We start from the raw sequence: 20,434 nt of genomic DNA, 5'->3' as shown, positions 1-20,434 counted from the left end.
TCGAAACCTACCTACTGCAAACGGCCATTATTTTGCTTGAAATATAATTTTTGTAATTAGCAGCTCAGCCCAGAAAATTTTGTCAATTATGGGGATTGAGTGCATAAATTTAAAATAATATGCATACATATGCCCTTATATTTGAAATGGCACATCACCAGAAATAGTCCTACTTTCAAACAGATTTAGCCCTGGTCTGTCTGTTAAGGCGTCTGACTAGAAATCAGATTCTCTATGGCAGCGTAGGTTCGAAACCTACCTACTGCAAACGGCCATTATTTTGCTTGAAATATAATTTTTGTAATTAGCAGCTCAGCCCAGAAAATTTTGTCAATTATGGGGATTGAGTGCATAAATTTAAAACAATATGCATACATATGCCCTTATATTTCAAATGGCACATCACCAGAAATAGACCTATTTTCAAACAGATTTAGTCGGTTAAGGCGTCTGACTAGAAATCAGATTCTCTATGGCAGCGTAGGTTCGAAACCTACCTACTGCAAACGGCCATTGTTTTGCTTGAAATATATATTTTTTAATTAACAGGTCGGCCCAGAAATTTTTCTCAAATATGGGGATTGACTACATAAATTTATAAAAATATAATATCCTTATATTTCAACGCATGGCACATCACCAGAAATAGTTCGACTTTCAAACAGATTTAGCCTTGGTCTGTCGGTTAAGGCGTCTGACTCGAAATCAGATTCTCTATCAGCATAAGTTCGAAACCTACCTACTGCAAACGACCATTTGTTTTGCTTGAAATATAATTTTTGTAATTAGCAGCTCAGCCCAGAAAATTTTGTCAATTATGGGGATTGAGTGCATAAATTTAAAACAATATGCATACATATGCCCTTATATTTCAAATGGCACATCACCAGAAATAGTCCTACTTTCAAACAGATTTGGCCCTGGTCTGTCGGTTAAGGCGTCTGACTAGAAATCAGATTCTCCATGGCAGCGTAAGTTCGATACCTACTTACTGCAAATGGATATTGTTTTGCGTGAAATATATATTTTTTAATTAACAGCTCAGCTCAGAAATTTTTCTCAAATATGGGGATTGAGTATATAAATTTATAAAAATATAATGGACTTATATTTCAACGCATGGCACATTAGCAGAAATAGTTCGACTTTCAAACAGATTTAGCCTTGGTCTCTCGGTTAAGGCGTCTGACTAGAAATCAGATTCTCCATGGCAGCGTAGTTTCGAAACCTACATACTGCAAACGGTCATTATTTTGCTTGAAATATATATTTTTTAATTAACAGCTCAGCCCAGAAATTTTTCGCAAATATGGGGATTGAGTACGTAAATTTATAAAAATATAATGGACTTATATTTCAACGCATGGCACATCACCAGAAATAGTTCGACTTTCAAACAGATTTAGCCTTGGTCTGTCGGTTAAGGCGTCTGACTAGAAATCAGATTCTCTATCAGCATAGGTTCGAAACCTACCTACTGCAAACGACCATTTGTTTTGCTTGAAATATAATTTTTGTAATTAGCAGCTCAGCAATGAAAATTTTGTCAATTATGTTGATTGAGTGCATAAATTTAAAACAATATGCATACATATGCCTTTATATTTCAAATGGCACATCACCAGAAATAGTCCTACTTTCAAACAGATTTAGCCCTGGTCTGTCGGTTAAGGCGTCTGACTAGAATTCAGATTCTCTATGGCAGCGTAGGTTCGAAACCTACCTACTGCAAACGGCCATTATTTTGCTTGAAATATAGTTTTTGTAATTAGCAGCTCAGCCCAGAAAATTTTGTCAATTATGGGGATTGAGTGCATAAATTAAAACAATATGCATACATATGCCCTTATATTTCAAATGGCACATCACCAGAAATAGTCCTATTTTCAAGCAGATTTAGCCATGGTCTGTCGGTTAAGGCGTCTGACTAGAAATCAGATTCTCTATGGCAGCGTAGGTTCGAAACCTACCTACTGCAAACGGCCACTGTTTTGCTTGAAATATAATTTTTGTAATTAGCAGTTTAGCCCAGAAAATTTTGTCAATTATGGGGATTGAGTGCATAAATTTTAAACAATATGCATACATATGCCCTTATATTTCAAATGGCACATCACCAGAAATAGTCCTATTTTCAAACAGATTTAGCCCTGGTCTGTCGGTTAAGGCGTCTGACTAGAAATCAGATTTTCTATGGCAGCGTAGGTTCGAAACCTACCTACTGCAAACGGCCATTGTTTTGCTTGAAATATATATTTTTTAATTAACAGGTCGGCCCAGAAATTTTTCTCAAATATGGGGATGGACTACATAAATTTATAAAAATATAATAGCCTTATATTTCAACGCATGGCACATCACCAGAAATAGTTCGACTTTCAAACATATTTAGCCTTGGTCTGTCGAAACCTACCTACTGCAAACGGCCATTATTTTGCTTGAAATATAATTTTTGTAATTAGCAGCTCAGCCCAGAAAATTTTGTCAATTATGGGGATTGAGTGCATAAATTTAAAATAATATGCATACATATGCCCTTATATTTGAAATGGCACATCACCAGAAATAGTCCTACTTTCAAACAGATTTAGCCCTGGTCTGTCTGTTAAGGCGTCTGACTAGAAATCAGATTCTCTATGGCAGCGTAGGATCGAAACCTACCTACTGCAAACGGCCATTATTTTGCTTGAAATATAATTTTTGTAATTAGCAGCTCAGCCCAGAAAATTTTGTCAATTATGGGGATTGAATGCATAAATTTAAAACAATATGCATACATATGCCCTTATATTTCAAATGGCACATCACCAGAAATAGACCTATTTTCAAACAGATTTAGTCGGTTAAGGCGTCTGACTAGAAATCAGATTCTCTATGGCAGCGTAGGTTCGAAACCTACCTACTGCAAACGGCCATTGTTTTGCTTGAAATATATATTTTTTAATTAACAGGTCGGCCCAGAAATTTTTCTCAAATATGGGGATTGACTACATAAATTTATAAAAATATAATATCCTTATATTTCAACGCATGGCACATCACCAGAAATAGTTCGACTTTCAAACAGATTTAGCCTTGGTCTGTCGGTTAAGGCGTCTGACTCGAAATCAGATTCTCTATCAGCATAGGTTCGAAACCTACCTACTGCAAACGACCATTTGTTTTGCTTGAAATATAATTTTTGTAATTAGCAGCTCAGCCCAGAAAATTTTGTCAATTATGGGGATTGAGTGCATAAATTTAAAACAATATGCATACATATGCCCTTATATTTCAAATGGCACATCACCAGAAATAGTCCTACTTTCAAACAGATTTAGCCCTGGTCTGTCGGTTAAGGCGTCTGACTAGAATTCAGATTCTCTATGGCAGCGTAGGTTCGAAACCTACCTACTGCAAACGGCCATTATTTTGCTTGAAATATAATTTTTGAAATTAGCAGCTCAGCCCAGAAAATTTTGTCAATTATGGGGATTGAGTGCATAAATTTAAAACAATATGCATACATATGCCCTTATATTTCAAATGGCACATCACCAGAAATAGTCCTATTTTCAAGCAGATTTAGCCCTGGTCTGTCGGTTAAGGCGTCTGACTAGAAATCAGATTCTCTATGGCAGCGTAGGTTCGAAACCTACCTACTGCAAACGGCCATTGTTTTGCTTGAAATATAATTTTTGTAATTAGCAGCTCAGCCCAGAAAATTTTGTCAATTATGGGGATTGAGTGCATAAATTTAAAACAATATGCATACATATGCCCTTATATTTCAAATGGCACATCACCAGATATAGTTCGACTTTCAAACAGATTTAGCCTTGGTCTGTCGGTTAAGGCGTCTGACTAGAAATCAGATTCTCTATCAGCATAGGTTCGAAACCTACCTACTGCAAACGACCATTTGTTTTGCTTGAAATATAATTTTTGTAATTAGCAGCTCAGCAATGAAAATTTTGTCAATTATGGGGATTGAGTGCATAAATTTAAAACAATATGCATACATATGCCTTTATATTTCAAATGGCACATCACCAGAAATAGTCCTACTTTCAAACAGATTTAGCCCTGGTCTGTCGGTTAAGGCGTCTGACTAGAATTCAGATTCTCTATGGCAGCGTAGGTTCGAAACCTACCTACTGCAAACGGCCATTATTTTGCTTGAAATATAATTTTTGTAATTAGCAGCTCAGCCCAGAAAATTTTGTCAATTATGGGGATTGAGTGCATAAATTTAAAACAATATGCATACATATGCCCTTATATTTCAAATGGCACATCACCAGAAATAGTCCTATTTTCAAGCAGATTTAGCCCTGGTCTGTCGGTTAAGGCGTCTGACTAGAAATCAGATTCTCTATGGCAGCGTAGGTTCGAAACCTACCTACTGCAAACGGCCATTGTTTTGCTTGAAATATATATTTTTTAATTAACAGGTCGGCCCAGAAATTTTTCTCAAATATGGGGATTGAATACCTAAATTTATAAAAATATAATGGCCTTATATTTCAAAGCATGGCACATCACCAGAAATAGTTCGACTTTCAAACAGATTTAGCCTTGGCCTGTCGGTTAAAGCGTCTGACTAGAAATCAGATTCCCTATGGCAGCGTAAGTTCGAAACCTACCTACTGAAAACGGCCATTGTTTTGCTTGAAATATATATTTTTTAATTAACAGCTCAGCCCAGAAATTTTTCTCAAATATGGGGATTGAATACATAAATTTATAAAAATATAATGGCCTTATATTTCAACGCATGGCACATCACCAGAAATAGTTCGACTTTCAAACAGATTTAGCCTTGGTCTGTCGGTTAAGGCGTCTGACTAGAAATCAGATTCTCTGTCAGCATAGGTTCGAAACCTGCCTACTGCAAACGACCATTTGTTTTGCTTGAAATATAATTTTTGTAATTAGCAGCTCAGCCCAGAAAATTTTGTCAATTACGGGGATTGAGTGCATAAATTTAAAACAATATGCATACATATGCCCTTATATTTCAAATGGCACATCACCAGAAATAGTCCTACTTTCAAACAGATTTAGCCCCGGTCTGTGGGTTAAGGCGTCTGACTAGAAATCAGATTCTCCATGGCAGCGTAGGTTCGATACCTACCTACCGCAAACGGCCATTGTTTTGCGTGAAATATATATTTTTTAATTAACAGCTCAGCTCAGAAATTTTTCTCAAATATGTAGATTGAGTACATAAATTTATAAAAATATAATAGACTTATATCTCAACGCATGGCACATTACCAGAAATAGTTCGACTTTCAAACAGATTTAGCCTTGGTCTCTCGGTTAAAGCGTCTGACTAGAAATCAGATTCTCCATGGCAGCGTAGGTTCGAAACCTACCTACTGCAAACGGTCATTATTTTGCTTGAAATATATATTTTTTAATTAACAGCTCAGCCCAGAAATTTTTCTCAAATATGGGGATTGAGTACGTAAATTTATAAAAATATAATGGACTTATATTTCAACGCATGGCACATCACCAGAAATAGTTCGACTTTCAAACAGATTTAGCCTTGGTCTGTCGAAACCTACCTACTGCAAACGGCCATTATTTTGCTTGAAATATAATTTTTGTAATTAGCAGCTCAGCCCAGAAAATTTTGTCAATTATGGGGATTGAGTGCATAAATTTAAAACAATATGCATACATATGCCCTTATATTTCAAATGGCACATCACCAGAAATAGTCCTATTTTCAAACAGATTTAGCCCTGGTCTGTCGGTTAAGGCGTCTGACTAGAAATCAGATTCTCTATGGCAGCGTAGGTTCGAAACCTACCTACTGCAAACGGCCATTGTTTTGCTTGAAATATATATTTTTTAATTAACAGGTCGGCCCAGAAATTTTTCTCAAATATGGGGATGGACTACATAAATTTATAAAAATATAATATCCTTATATTTCAACGCATGGCACATCACCAGAAATAGTTCGACTTTCAAACATATTTAGCCTTGGTCTGTCGAAACCTACCTACTGCAAACGGCCATTATTTTGCTTGAAATATAATTTTTGTAATTAGCAGCTCAGCCCAGAAAATTTTGTCAATTATGGGGATTGAGTGCATAAATTTAAAATAATATGCATACATATGCCCTTATATTTGAAATGGCACATCACCAGAAATAGTCCTACTTTCAAACAGATTTAGCCCTGGTCTGTCTGTTAAGGCGTCTGACTAGAAATCAGATTCTCTATGGCAGCGTAGGTTCGAAACCTACCTACTGCAAACGGCCATTATTTTGCTTGAAATATAATTTTTGTAATTAGCAGCTCAGCCCAGAAAATTTTGTCAATTATGGGGATTGAGTGCATAAATTTAAAACAATATGCATACATATGCCCTTATATTTCAAATGGCACATCACCAGAAATAGACCTATTTTCAAACAGATTTAGTCGGTTAAGGCGTCTGACTAGAAATCAGATTCTCTATGGCAGCGTAGGTTCGAAACCTACCTACTGCAAACGGCCATTGTTTTGCTTGAAATATATATTTTTTAATTAACAGGTCGGCCCAGAAATTTTTCTCAAATATGGGGATTGACTACATAAATTTATAAAAATATAATATCCTTATATTTCAACGCATGGCACATCACCAGAAATAGTTCGACTTTCAAACAGATTTAGCCTTGGTCTGTCGGTTAAGGCGTCTGACTCGAAATCAGATTCTCTATCAGCATAAGTTCGAAACCTACCTACTGCAAACGACCATTTGTTTTGCTTGAAATATAATTTTTGTAATTAGCAGCTCAGCCCAGAAAATTTTGTCAATTATGGGGATTGAGTGCATAAATTTAAAACAATATGCATACATATGCCCTTATATTTCAAATGGCACATCACCAGAAATAGTCCTACTTTCAAACAGATTTGGCCCTGGTCTGTCGGTTAAGGCGTCTGACTAGAAATCAGATTCTCCATGGCAGCGTAAGTTCGATACCTACTTACTGCAAATGGATATTGTTTTGCGTGAAATATATATTTTTTAATTAACAGCTCAGCTCAGAAATTTTTCTCAAATATGGGGATTGAGTATATAAATTTATAAAAATATAATGGACTTATATTTCAACGCATGGCACATTAGCAGAAATAGTTCGACTTTCAAACAGATTTAGCCTTGGTCTCTCGGTTAAGGCGTCTGACTAGAAATCAGATTCTCCATGGCAGCGTAGTTTCGAAACCTACATACTGCAAACGGTCATTATTTTGCTTGAAATATATATTTTTTAATTAACAGCTCAGCCCAGAAATTTTTCGCAAATATGGGGATTGAGTACGTAAATTTATAAAAATATAATGGACTTATATTTCAACGCATGGCACATCACCAGAAATAGTTCGACTTTCAAACAGATTTAGCCTTGGTCTGTCGGTTAAGGCGTCTGACTAGAAATCAGATTCTCTATCAGCATAGGTTCGAAACCTACCTACTGCAAACGACCATTTGTTTTGCTTGAAATATAATTTTTGTAATTAGCAGCTCAGCAATGAAAATTTTGTCAATTATGTTGATTGAGTGCATAAATTTAAAACAATATGCATACATATGCCTTTATATTTCAAATGGCACATCACCAGAAATAGTCCTACTTTCAAACAGATTTAGCCCTGGTCTGTCGGTTAAGGCGTCTGACTAGAATTCAGATTCTCTATGGCAGCGTAGGTTCGAAACCTACCTACTGCAAACGGCCATTATTTTGCTTGAAATATAGTTTTTGTAATTAGCAGCTCAGCCCAGAAAATTTTGTCAATTATGGGGATTGAGTGCATAAATTAAAACAATATGCATACATATGCCCTTATATTTCAAATGGCACATCACCAGAAATAGTCCTATTTTCAAGCAGATTTAGCCATGGTCTGTCGGTTAAGGCGTCTGACTAGAAATCAGATTCTCTATGGCAGCGTAAGTTCGAAACCTACCTACTGCAAACGGCCACTGTTTTGCTTGAAATATAATTTTTGTAATTAGCAGCTCAGCCCAGAAAATTTTGTCAATTATGGGGATTGAGTGCATAAATTTTAAACAATATGCATACATATGCCCTTATATTTCAAATGGCACATCACCAGAAATAGTCCTATTTTCAAACAGATTTAGCCCTGGTCTGTCGGTTAAGGCGTCTGACTAGAAATCAGATTTTCTATGGCAGCGTAGGTTCGAAACCTACCTACTGCAAACGGCCATTGTTTTGCTTGAAATATATATTTTTTAATTAACAGGTCGGCCCAGAAATTTTTCTCAAATATGGGGATGGACTACATAAATTTATAAAAATATAATAGCCTTATATTTCAACGCATGGCACATCACCAGAAATAGTTCGACTTTCAAACATATTTAGCCTTGGTCTGTCGAAACCTACCTACTGCAAACGGCCATTATTTTGCTTGAAATATAATTTTTGTAATTAGCAGCTCAGCCCAGAAAATTTTGTCAATTATGGGGATTGAGTGCATAAATTTAAAATAATATGCATACATATGCCCTTATATTTGAAATGGCACATCACCAGAAATAGTCCTACTTTCAAACAGATTTAGCCCTGGTCTGTCTGTTAAGGCGTCTGACTAGAAATCAGATTCTCTATGGCAGCGTAGGTTCGAAACCTACCTACTGCAAACGGCCATTATTTTGCTTGAAATATAATTTTTGTAATTAGCAGCTCAGCCCAGAAAATTTTGTCAATTATGGGGATTGAATGCATAAATTTAAAACAATATGCATACATATGCCCTTATATTTCAAATGGCACATCACCAGAAATAGACCTATTTTCAAACAGATTTAGTCGGTTAAGGCGTCTGACTAGAAATCAGATTCTCTATGGCAGCGTAGGTTCGAAACCTACCTACTGCAAACGGCCATTGTTTTGCTTGAAATATATATTTTTTAATTAACAGGTCGGCCCAGAAATTTTTCTCAAATATGGGGATTGACTACATAAATTTATAAAAATATAATATCCTTATATTTCAACGCATGGCACATCACCAGAAATAGTTCGACTTTCAAACAGATTTAGCCTTGGTCTGTCGGTTAAGGCGTCTGACTCGAAATCAGATTCTCTATCAGCATAGGTTCGAAACCTACCTACTGCAAACGACCATTTGTTTTGCTTGAAATATAATTTTTGTAATTAGCAGCTCAGCCCAGAAAATTTTGTCAATTATGGGGATTGAGTGCATAAATTTAAAACAATATGCATACATATGCCCTTATATTTCAAATGGCACATCACCAGAAATAGTCCTACTTTCAAACAGATTTAGCCCTGGTCTGTCGGTTAAGGCGTCTGACTAGAATTCAGATTCTCTATGGCAGCGTAGGTTCGAAACCTACCTACTGCAAACGGCCATTATTTTGCTTGAAATATAATTTTTGAAATTAGCAGCTCAGCCCAGAAAATTTTGTCAATTATGGGGATTGAGTGCATAAATTTAAAACAATATGCATACATATGCCCTTATATTTCAAATGGCACATCACCAGAAATAGTCCTATTTTCAAGCAGATTTAGCCCTGGTCTGTCGGTTAAGGCGTCTGACTAGAAATCAGATTCTCTATGGCAGCGTAGGTTCGAAACCTACCTACTGCAAACGGCCATTGTTTTGCTTGAAATATAATTTTTGTAATTAGCAGCTCAGCCCAGAAAATTTTGTCAATTATGGGGATTGAGTGCATAAATTTAAAACAATATGCATACATATGCCCTTATATTTCAAATGGCACATCACCAGATATAGTTCGACTTTCAAACAGATTTAGCCTTGGTCTGTCGGTTAAGGCGTCTGACTAGAAATCAGATTCTCTATCAGCATAGGTTCGAAACCTACCTACTGCAAACGACCATTTGTTTTGCTTGAAATATAATTTTTGTAATTAGCAGCTCAGCAATGAAAATTTTGTCAATTATGGGGATTGAGTGCATAAATTTAAAACAATATGCATACATATGCCTTTATATTTCAAATGGCACATCACCAGAAATAGTCCTACTTTCAAACAGATTTAGCCCTGGTCTGTCGGTTAAGGCGTCTGACTAGAATTCAGATTCTCTATGGCAGCGTAGGTTCGAAACCTACCTACTGCAAACGGCCATTATTTTGCTTGAAATATAATTTTTGTAATTAGCAGCTCAGCCCAGAAAATTTTGTCAATTATGGGGATTGAGTGCATAAATTTAAAACAATATGCATACATATGCCCTTATATTTCAAATGGCACATCACCAGAAATAGTCCTATTTTCAAGCAGATTTAGCCCTGGTCTGTCGGTTAAGGCGTCTGACTAGAAATCAGATTCTCTATGGCAGCGTAGGTTCGAAACCTACCTACTGCAAACGGCCATTGTTTTGCTTGAAATATAATTTTTGTAATTAGCAGCTCAGCCCAGAAAATTTTGTCAATTATGGGGATTGAGTGCATAAATTTAAAACAATATGCATACATATGCCCTTATATTTCAAATGGCACATCACCAGATATAGTCCTACTTTCAAACAGATTTAGCCCTGGTCTGTCGGTTAAGGCGTCTGACTAGAAATCAGATTCTCTATGGCAGCGTAGGTTCGAAACCTACCTACTGCAAACGACCATTGTTTTGCTTGAAATATATATTTTTTATTTAACAGCTAAGCCCAGAAAATTTTCTCAAATATGGGGTTGAATACATAAATTTATAAAAATATAATGGCCTTATATTTCAACGCATGGCACAACAACAGAAATAGTTCGACTTTCAAACAGATTTAGCCTTGGTCTGTCGGTTAAGGCGTCTGACGAGAAATCAGATTCCCTATGGCAGCGTTGGTTCGTAACCTACCTACTGCAAACGGCCATTGTTTTGCTTGAAATAAATATTTTTTAATTAACAGCTCAGCCCAGAAATTTTTCTCAAATATGGGGGATTGAATACATAAATTTATAAAAATATAATGGCCTTATATTTCAACGCATGGCACATCAACAGAAATAGTTCGACTTTCAAACAGATTTAGCCTTGGTCTCTCGGTTAAAGCGTCTGACTAGAAATCAGATTCTCCATGGCAGCGTAAGTTCGATACCTACTTACTGCAAATGGATATTGTTTTGCGTGAAATATATATTTTTTAATTAACAGCTCAGCTCAGAAATTTTTCTCAAATATGGGGATTGAGTATATAAATTTATAAAAATATAATGGACTTATATTTCAACGCATGGCACATTAGCAGAAATAGTTCGACTTTCAAACAGATTTAGCCTTGGTCTCTCGGTTAAGGCGTCTGACTAGAAATCAGATTCTCCATGGCAGCGTAGTTTCGAAACCTACCTACTGCAAACGGTCATTATTTTGCTTGAAATATATATTTTTTAATTAACAGCTCAGCCCAGAAATTTTTCGCAAATATGGGGATTGAGTACGTAAATTTATAAAAATATAATGGACTTATATTTCAACGCATGGCACATCACCAGAAATAGTTCGACTTTCAAACAGATTTAGCCTTGGTCTGTCGGTTAAGGCGTCTGACTAGAAATCAGATTCTCCATGGCATCGTAGGTTCGAAACCTACCTACTGCAAACGGCCATTGTTTTGCTTGAAATATATATTTTTTAATTAATTAAGAAATTTCCCTCAAATATGGGAATTGACTACATAAATTTATAAAAATATAATGGCCTTATATTTCAACGCATTTCACATCACCAGAAATAGTTCGACTTTCAAACAGATTTAGCCTTGGTCTGTCGGCTAAGGCGTCTGACTAGAAATCAGATTCTCTATCAGCATAGGTTCGAAACCTACCTACTGCAAACGACCATTTGTTTTGCTTGAAATATAATTTTTGTAATTAGCAGCTCAGCAATGAAAATTTTGTCAATTATGGGGATTGAGTGCATAAATTTAAAACAATATGCATACATATGCCTTTATATTTCAAATGGCACATCACCAGAAATAGTCTTACTTTCAAACAGATTTAGCCCTGGTCTGTCGGTTAAGGCGTCTGACTAGAATTCAGATTCTCTATGGCAGCGTAGGTTCGAAACCTACCTACTGCAAACGGCCATTATTTTGCTTGAAATATAATTTTTGTAATTAGCAGCTCAGCCCAGAAAATTTTGTCAATTATGGGGATTGAGTGCATAAATTTAAAACAATATGCATACATATGCCCTTATATTTCAAATGGCACATCACCAGAAATAGTCCTATTTTCAAGCAGATTTAGCCCTGGTCTGTCGGTTAAGGCGTCTGACTAGAAATCAGATTCTCTATGGCAGCGTAGGTTCGAAACCTACCTACTGCAAACGGCCATTGTTTTGCTTGAAATATAATTTTTGTAATTAGCAGCTCAGCCCAGAAAATTTTGTCAATTATGGGGATTGAGTGCATAAATTTAAAACAATATGCATACATATGCCCTTATATTTCAAATGGCACATCACCAGATATAGTCCTACTTTCAAACAGATTTAGCCCTGGTCTGTCGGTTAAGGCGTCTGACTAGAAATCAGATTCTCTATGGCAGCGTAGGTTCGAAACCTACCTACTGCAAACGACCATTGTTTTGCTTGAAATACATATTTTTTAATTAACAGCTAAGCCCAGAAAATTTTCTCAAATATGGGGTTGAATACATAAATTTATAAAAATATAATGGCCTTATATTTCAACGCATGGCACAACAACAGAAATAGTTCGACTTTCAAACAGATTTAGCCTTGGTCTGTCGGTTAAGGCGTCTGACGAGAAATCAGATTCCCTATGGCAGCGTTGGTTCGTAACCTACCTACTGCAAACGGCCATTGTTTTGCTTGAAATATATATTTTTTAATTAACAGCTCAGCCCAGAAATTTTTCTCAAATATGGGGGATTGAATACATAAATTTATAAAAATATAATGGCCTTATATTTCAACGCATGGCACATCAACAGAAATAGTTCGACTTTCAAACAGATTTAGCCTTGGTCTGCCGGTTAAGGCGTCTGACTAGAAATCAGATTCTCTATGGCAGCGTAGGTTCGAAACCTACCTACTGCAAACGGCCATTGTTTTGCTTGAAATATATATTTTTTAATTAACAGCTCAGCCCAGAAATTTTTCCCAAATATGGGGATTGAATACATAAATTTATAAAAATATAATGGCCTTATATTTCAACGCATGGCACATCACCAGAAATAGTTCGACTTTCAAACATATTTAGCCTTGGCCTGTCGGTTAAAGCGTCTGACTAGAAATCAGATTCCCTATGGCAGCGTAGGTTCGAATCCTACCTACTGAAAACGGCCATTGTTTTGCTTGAAATATATATTTTTTAATTAACAGCTCAGCCCAGAAATTTTTCTCAAATATGGGGATTGAATACATAAATTTATAAAAATATAATGGCCTTATATTTCAACGCATGGCACATCACCAGAAATAGTTCGACTTTCAAACAGATTTAGCCTTGGTCTGTCGGTTAAGGCGTCTGACTAGAATTCAGATTCTCCATGGCAGCGTAGGTTCGAAACCAACCTACTGCAAACGGCCATTGTTTTGCTTGAAATATATATTTTTTAATTAACAGGTAAGCCCAGAAATTTTCCTCAAATATGGGAATTGACTAAATAAATTTATAAAAATATAATGGCCTTATATTTCAACGCATGGCACATCACCAGAAATAGTTCGACTTTCAAACAGATTTAGCCTTGGACTGTCGGTTAAGGCGTCTGACTAGAAATCAGATTTTCCACGGCAGCGTAGATTCGAAACCTACCTACTGCAAACGGCCATTGTTTTGCTTGAAATATATATTTTTTAATTAACAGGTCAGCCCAGAAATTTTCCTCAAATATGGGAATTGACTACATAAATTTATAAAAATATAATGGCCTTATATTTCAACGCATGGCACATCACCAGAAATAGTTCGACTTTCAAACAGATTTAGCCTTGGTCTGTCGGTTAAGGCGTCTGACTAGAAATCAGATTCTCTGTCAGCATAGGTTCGAAACCTACATACTGCAAACGACCATTTGTTTTGCTTGAAATATAATTTTTGTAATTAGCAGCTCAGCCCAGAAAATTTTGTCAATTATGGGGATTGAGTGCATAAATTTAAAACAATATGCATACATATGCCCTTATATTTCAAATGGCACATCACCAGAAATAGTCCTACTTTCAAACAGATTTAGCCCCGGTCTCTCGGTTAAGGCGTCTGACTAGAAATCAGATTCTCCATGGCAGCGTAGGTTCGAAACCTACCTACTGCAAACGGTCATTATTTTGCTTGAAATATATATTTTTTAATTAACAGCTCAGCCCAGAAATTTTTCGCAAATATGGGGATTGGGTACGTAAATTTATAAAAATATAATGGACTTATATTTCAACACATGGCACATTACCAGAAATAGTTCGACTTTCAAACAGATTTAGCCTTGGTCTGTCGGTTAAGGCGTCTGACTAGAAATCAGATTCTCCATGGCAGCGTAGGTTCGAAACCTACCTACTGCAAACGGCCATTGTTTTGCTTGAAATATATATTTTTTAATTAACAGGTCAGCCCAGAAATTTTCCTCAAATATGGGAATTGGCTACATAAATTTATAAAAATATAATGGCCTTATATTTCAACGCATGGCACATCACCAGAAATAGTTCGACTTTCAAACAGATTTAGCCTTGGTCTGTCGGTTAAGGCGTCTGACTAGAAATCAGATTCTCTATCAGCATAGGTTCGAAACCTACCTACTGCAAACGACCATTTGTTTTGCTTGAAATATAATTTTTGTAATTAGCAGCTCAGCCCAGAAAATTTTGTCAATTATGGGGATTGAGTGCATAAATTTAAAACAATATGCATACATATGCCCTTATATTTCAAATGGCACATCACCAGAAATAGTCCTATTTTCAAACAGATTTAGCCCTGGTCTGTCGGTTAAGGCGTCTGACTAGAAATCAGATTTTCTATGGCAGCGTAGGTTCGAAACCTACCTACTGCAAACGGCCATTGTTTTGCTTGAAATATAATTTTTGTAATTAGCAGCTCAGCCCAGAAAATTTTGTCAATTATGGGGATTGAGTGCATAAATTTAAAACAATATGCATACATATGCCCTTATATTTCAAACGGCACAACACCAGAAATAGTCCTACTTTCAAACAGATTTAGCCCTGGTCTGTCGGTTAAGGCGTCTGACTAGAAATCAGATTCTCTATGGCAGCGTAGGTTCGAAACCTACCTACTGCAAACGGCCATTGTTTTGCTTGAAATATATATATTTTAATTAACAGCTCAGCCCAGAAAATTTTTTCAAATATGGGGATTGAATACATAAGTTTATAAAAATATAATGGCCTTATATTTCAACGCATGGCACATCACCAGAAATAGTTCGACTTTCAAACAGATTTAGCCTTGGTCTGTCGGCTAAGGCGTCTGACTAGAAATCAGATTCTCCATGGCAGCGTAGGATCGATACCTACCTACTGCAAACGGCCATTGTTTTGCGTGAAATATATATTTGTTAATTAACAGCTCAGCTCAGAAATTTTTCTCAAATATGTGGATTGAATACAAAAATTTATAAAAATATAATGGCCTTATATTTCAACGCATGGCACATCACCAGAAATAGTTCGACTTTCAAACAGATTTAGCCTTGGTCTCTCCGTTAAGGCGTCTGACTAGAACTCAGATTCTCCATGGCAGCGCAGGTTCGATACCTACCTACTGCAAACGGCCATTGTTTTGCGTGAAATATATATTTTTTAATTAACAGCTCAGCCCAGAAATTTTTCTCAAATATGGGGATTGAGTACGTAAATTTATAAAAATATAATGGCCTTATGTTTCAACGCATGGCACATCACCAGAAATAGTTCGACTTTCAAACAGATTTAGCCCCGGTCTGTCGGTTAAGGCGTCTGACTAGAAATCAGATTCTCCATGGCAGCGTAGGTTCGATACCTACCTACTGCAAACGGCCATTGTTTTGCGTGAAATATATATTTTTTAATTAACAGCTCAGCTCAGAAATTTTTTTCAAATATGTAGAATGAGTACATAAATTTATAAAAATACAATAGACTTATATTTCAACGCATGGTACATTACCAGAAATAGTTCGACTTTCAAACAGATTTAGCCTTGGTCTCTCGGTTAAGGCGTCTGACTAGAAATCAGATTCTCCATGGCAGCGTAGGTTCGAAACCCACCTACTGCAAACGGTCATTATTTTGCTTGAAATATATATTTTTTAATTAACAGCTCAGCCCAGAAATTTTTCTCAAATATGGGGATTGAGTACGTAAATTTATAAAAATATAATGGCCTTATGTTTCAACGCATGGCACATCACCAGAAATAGTTCGACTTTCAAACAGATTTAGCCTTGGTCTCTCCGTTAAGGCGTCTGACTAGAACTCAGATTCTCCATGGCAGCGTAGGTTCGAAACCTACCTACTGCAAACGGTCATTATTTTGCTTGAAATATATATTTTTTTATTAACAGCTCAGCCCAGAAATTTTTCTCAAATATGTGGATTGAGTACATAAATTTATAAAAATATAATAGACTTATATTTCAACGCATGGCACATTACCAGAAATAGTTCGACTTTCAAACAGATTTAGCCTTGGTCTCTCGGTTAAGGCGTCTGACTAGAAATCAGATTCTCCATGGCAGCGTAGGTTCGATACCTTACTACTGCAAACGGCCATTGTTTTGCGTGAAATATATATTTTTTAATTAACAGCTCAGCTCAGAAATTTTTCTCAAATATGTAGATTGAGTACATAAATTTATAAAAATATAATAGACTTATATTTCAACGCATGGCACATTACCAGAAATAGTTCGACTTTCAAACAGATTTAGGCTTGGTCTCTCGGTTAAGGCGTCTGACTAGAAATCAGATTCTCCATGGCAGCGTAGGTTCGAAACCTACCTACTGCAAACGGCCATTATTTTGCTTGAAATATAATTTTTGTAATTAGCAGCTCAGCCCAGAAAATTTTGTCAATTATGGGGATTGAGTGCATAAATTTAAAACAATATGCATACATATGCCCTTATATTTCAAATGGCCCATCCCAAGAAATAGTCCTATTTTCAAACAGATTTAGCCTTGGTCTGTCGGTTAAGGCGTCGGACTAGAAATCAGATTCTCCATGGCAGCGTAGGTTCGAAACCTACCTACTGCAAACGGCCATTATTTTGCTTGAAATATAATTTTTGTAATTAGCAGCTCAGCCCAGAAAATTTTGTCAATTATGGGTATTGAGTGCATAAATTTAAAACAATATGCATACATATGCCCTTATATTTCAAATGGCACATCACCAGAAATAGTCCTATTTTCAGACAGATTTAGCCCTGGTCTGTCGGTTAAGGCGTCTGACTAGAAATCAGATTCTCTATGGCAGCGTAGGTTCGAAACCTACCTACTGCAAACGGCCATTGTTTTGCTTGAAATATAATTTTTGTAATTAGCAGCTCAGCCCAGAAAAAATTTGTCAATTATGGGGATTGAGTGCATAAATTTAAAACAATATGCATACATATGCCCTTATATTTCAAATGGCACAACACCAGAAATAGTCCTACTTTCAAACAGATTTAGCCCTGGTCTGTCGGTTAAGGCGTCTGACTAGAAATCAGATTCTCTATGGCAGCGTAGGTTCGAAACCTACCTACTGCAAACGGCCATTGTTTTGCTTGAAATATATATATTTTAATTAACAGCTGAGCCCAGAAAATTTTTTCAAATATGGGGATTGAACATATAAGTTTATAAAAATATAATGGCCTTATATTTCAACGCATGGCACATCACCAGAAATAGTTCGACTTTCAAACAGATTTAGCCTTGGTCTGTCGGTTAAGGCGTCTGACTAGAAATCAGATTCTCCATGGCAGCGTAGGATCGATACCTATCTACTGCAAACGGCCATTGTTTTGCGTGAAATATATATTTGTTAATTAACAGCTCAGCTCAGAAATTTTTCTCAAATATGGGGATTGAGTACGTAAATTTATAAAAATATAATGGCCTTATATTTCAACGCATGGCACATCACCAGAAATAGTTCGACTTTCAAACAGATTTAGCCTTGGTCTCTCGGTTAAGGCGTCTGACTAGAAATCAGATTCTCCATGGCAGCGTAGGTTCGAAACCTACCTACTGCAAACGGCCATTATTTTGCTTGAAATATAATTTTTGTAATTAGCAGCTCAGCCCAGAAAATTTTGTCAATTATGGGGATTGAGTGCATAAATTTAAAACAATATGCATACATATGCCCTTATATTTCAAATATCACAACACCAGAAATAGTCCTACTTTCAAACAGATTTAGCCCTGGTCTGTCGGTTAAGGCGTCTGACTAGAAATCAGATTCTCTATGGCAGCGTAGGTTCGAAACCTACCTACTGCAAACGGCCATTGTTTTGCTTGAAATATATATATTTTAATTAACAGCTCAGCCCAGAAAATTTTTTCAAATATGGGGATTTAATACATAAGTTTATAAAATTATAATGGCCTTATATTTCAACGCATGGCACATCACCAGAAATAGTTCGACTTTCAAACAGATTTAGCCTTGGTCTGTCGGCTAAGGCGTCTGACTAGAAATCAGATTCTCCATGGCAGCGTAGGATCGATACCTACCTACTGCAAACGGCCATTGTTTTGCGTGAAATATATATTTGTTAATTAACAGCTCAGCTCAGAAATTTTTCTCAAATATGTGGATTGAATACAAAAATTTATAAAAATATAATGGCCTTATATTTCAACGCATGGCACATCACCAGAAATAGTTCGACTTTCAAACAGATTTAGCCTTGGTCTCTCCGTTAAGGCGTCTGACTAGAACTCAGATTCTCCATGGCAGCGTAGGTTCGATACCTACCTACTGCAAACGGCCATTGTTTTGCGTGAAATACATATTTTTTAATTAACAGCTCAGCCCAGAAATTTTTCTCAAATATGGGGATTGAGTACGTAAATTTATAAAAATATAATGGCCTTATGTTTCAACGCATGGCACATCACCAGAAATAGTTCGACTTTCAAACAGATTTAGCCCCGGTCTGTCGGTTAAGGCGTCTGACTAGAAATCAGATTCTCCATGGCAGCGTAGGTTCGAAACCTACCTACTGCAAACGGCCATTGTTTTGCTTGAAATATATATTTTTTAATTAACAGGTAGCCCAGAAATTTTCCTCAAATATGGGAATTGGCTACATAAATTTATAAAAATATAATGGCCTTATATTTCAACGCATGGCACATCACCAGAAATAGTTCGACTTTCAAACAGATTTAGCCTTGGTCTGTCGGTTAAGGCGTCTGACTAGAAATCAGATTCTCTATCAGCATAGGTTCGAAACCTACATACTGCAAACGACCATTTGTTTTGCTTGAAATATAATTTTTGTAATTAGCAGCTCAGCCCAGAAAATTTTGTCAATTATGGGGATTGAGTGCATAAATTTAAAACAATATGCATACATATGCCCTTATATTTCAAATGGCACATCACCAGAAATAGTCTTATTTTCAAACAGATTTAGCCCTGGTCTGTCGGTTAAGGCGTCTGACTAGAAATCAGATTTTCTATGGCAGCGTAGGTTCGAAACCTACCTACTGCAAACGGCCATTGTTTTGCTTGAAATATATATATTTTAATTAACAGCTCAGCCCAGAAAATTTTTTCAAATATGGGGATTGAATACATAAGTTTATAAAAATATAATGGCCTTATATTTCAACGCATGGCACATCACCAGAAATAGTTCGACTTTCAAACAGATTTAGCCTTGGTCTGTCGGCTAAGGCGTCTGACTAGAAATCAGATTCTCCATGGCAGCGTAGGATCGATACCTACCTACTGCAAACGGCCATTGTTTTGCGTGAAATATATATTTGTTAATTAACAGCTCAGCTCAGAAATTTTTCTCAAATATGTGGATTGAATACAAAAATTTATAAAAATATAATGGCCTTATATTTCAACGCATGGCACATCACCAGAAATAGTTCGACTTTCAAACAGATTTAGCCTTGGTCTGTCGGCTAAGGCGTCTGACTAGAAATCAGATTCTCCATGGCAGCGTAGGATCGATACCTACCTACTGCAAACGGCCATTGTTTTGCGTGAAATATATATTTTTTAATTAACAGCTCAGCCCAGAAATTTTTCTCAAATATGGGGATTGAGTACGTAAATTTATAAAAATATAATGGCCTTATGTTTCAACGCATGGCACATCACCAGAAATAGTTCGACTTTCAAACAGATTTAGCCCCGGTCTGTCGGTTAAGGCGTCTGACTAGAAATCAGATTCTCCATGGCAGCGTAGGTTCGATACCTACCTACTGCAAACGGCCATTGTTTTGCG

This window comes from Cylas formicarius, unplaced genomic scaffold, assembly GCF_029955315.1.
Source record: "Cylas formicarius isolate icCylForm1 unplaced genomic scaffold, icCylForm1.1 PGA_scaffold_16__1_contigs__length_5364039, whole genome shotgun sequence".
NCBI classification, from domain to species: Eukaryota; Metazoa; Arthropoda; class Insecta; order Coleoptera; family Brentidae; genus Cylas; species Cylas formicarius.
The sequence above is the reverse complement of the archived record's forward strand: the minus strand, read 5'-3'. Positions refer to the sequence as shown.